At 42.7% G+C, this 2,224-nt stretch overlaps 1 protein-coding gene across 1 annotated transcript in view; it reads left to right on the top strand.

Annotated features, from left to right (window-relative positions):
* LOC105525208 (phospholipase DDHD2-like) overlaps positions 1 to 2,224 on the top strand; it is a 7,073-nt gene that overhangs the window by 1,066 nt on the left and 3,783 nt on the right. The window lies entirely within an intron of this gene.

The following is a 2,224-nucleotide window of genomic DNA, read 5'->3' as shown; positions in this document are numbered from 1 at the left end:
CCTGGGAGGCGGAGCTTGCAGTGAGCTGAGATCCGACCACTGCACTCCAGCCTGGGCGACAGAGCGAGGCTCCATCTCAAAAAAAAAAAAAAAAAGAATACCCTTCATGAATCAGTAAAAATGATTCCTTTGTAAACTCTTAACTCATTAGTTCACACCTTTTTCACATTCTATATGACAAAATTATGAATAAAACCTGTTGTTTTTGAGACGGGGTCTGGCTCTGTTGCCCAGCCTGGAGTGCAGTGACGTGATTATGGCTCACTGCAACCTCCCCCTCCTGGGCTCAAGCCATTCTCCCATGTCAGCCTTGTGAGTAGTTGGGACTGCAGGTCTGTGCCACCATGCTCAGCTAATTTTTTTTTTTTTTTTTTTTAAGAGATGGGTTTCATCATGTTGCTCAGGATGGTCTCAAACTTCTGGACTCGTGCAATCTGCCAGCCTCAGCCTCCCAAAGTGCTTGATTACAGGCATGAGCCACTGTGGCCCATACAACCATTTTGTTGCATACCCAAAGTAAGATGGTGGTGTCCCGAAGAAAAAGAACTTGAGTGACTATTTCAATTGGAAGCTGAACTAGATGCTCTTTTTTCATGCAACATCATTTTTATTTGAAAATACAAGGGACAAACTATGGCTATTTGTGTGTAAGTATTTAGCAGAACTTTACTTGAAAACAAAGGAGACTTGCCACTTCAAGGAAGACAATTTATCACTTGTTGCCAATGATAAAATCTGACCTGTCAAGAAAAAAGCAGAATATTGGAAAACTTGTACCTGCTACTCTGAGCTTGACAGCTTCCCAATATTAAAGACTTTTCTGATGAGATCAGTAATTTTTTTTAAAAAATGTATAATAAAATATATTAACATTTGGAAGATCTGCATAGCTCAGTGAACTGATATTTTCCCAAATGACCAATACATGATGGCTTAAGTCACACATGGGTAAAAGATCCATTCAAAGTCCAGGATAGGCTGTTCTGCCTATGGAGTGGCCATTCTTTTACTCCTTTACTTTCTTAATAAACTTACTTTCACTTTACTCAAAATAACAAAAATAAAGTGCAAGACAGATCAAAGGATTTTAATAGTATCAGAATATGAAGAGTTTACTGATATATTTTCAAACTACACATTGCAATCCACTTTTTTTTTTTTGAGACAGCCCTCCAAATTTGAGAACAGCTGGTATAGAGGCTACAACAGGATTTGAAGATAGAGAACCTAAATTAAAGTTCCAGTTTTGTCACTTACCTGACTGATTTTTTTTTTTTTTGAGACGGAGTCTCGCTCTGTCGCCCAGGCTGGAGTGCAGTGGCCGGATCTCAGCTCACTGCAAGCTCCGCCTCCCGGGTTCTCACCATTCTCCTGCCTCAGCCTCCCCAGTAGCTGAGACTACAGGCGCCCGCCACCACGCCCGGCTAATTTTTTTTTTGTATTTTTAGTAGAGACGGGATTTCACCATGTTAGCCAGGATGGTCTCGATCTCCTGACCTTGTGATCCGCCCGTCTCGGCCTCCCAAAGTGCTCGGATTACAGGCTTACCTGACTGATTTTAGGCAAGTTACTTAGGTGCAGGCTCTGAAGTCACACTGTGCGGGTTCGTGATTTTAGCTCCACCCCTTGCTAAATCGTACTGCCTGGGCCTCCCAAAGTGCTGAGATTACAGGCGTAAGCCACCGTACCCGGGCTTGCAGATGCTATTCTAAGTGTAATAAATTTGAAGGGAAGGTGTTGGGGATATTTGTGTATGTCTGTTAATTTGTAAAGAGAAAAAATGTGTTATAAAAATTTGTTTTCTTTTTCTGTTTCTTAAGAAAGAACAAAGCTGAAATAGGCCGGGCAAGGTGGCTCATGCCTGTAATCTCAGCACTTTGGGAGGCCGAGGCGGGTGGATCACGAGGTCAAGAGATCGAGACCATCCTGGTCAACAGGGTGAAACCCCATCGCTACCAAAAATACAAAAATTAGCCAGGCGTGGTGGTGCATGCCTATAATCCCAGCTACTAGGGAGGCTGAGGCAGGAGAATCGCTTGAACCCGGGAGGCGGAGGTTGCGGCAAGCCGAGAGTGAGCCGAGATTGCGCCACTGCACTCCATCCGGGCGACATAGTAAGACTCCGTCTCAAAAAAAAAAAAAAACACAGAAAAAAAAATTTCCCGAAATCGTTGCCCTATAATCTAGTTAGAAAATAGGAATTTTTTTTTTTTAAATACCAAAA

The sequence above is a fragment of the Colobus angolensis genome, unplaced genomic scaffold (genome assembly GCF_000951035.1).
Source record: "Colobus angolensis palliatus isolate OR3802 unplaced genomic scaffold, Cang.pa_1.0 Scaffold52, whole genome shotgun sequence".
Classification (NCBI taxonomy): Eukaryota; Metazoa; Chordata; class Mammalia; order Primates; family Cercopithecidae; genus Colobus; species Colobus angolensis.
The sequence above is the reverse complement of the archived record's forward strand: the minus strand, read 5'-3'. Positions and strand labels throughout refer to the sequence as shown.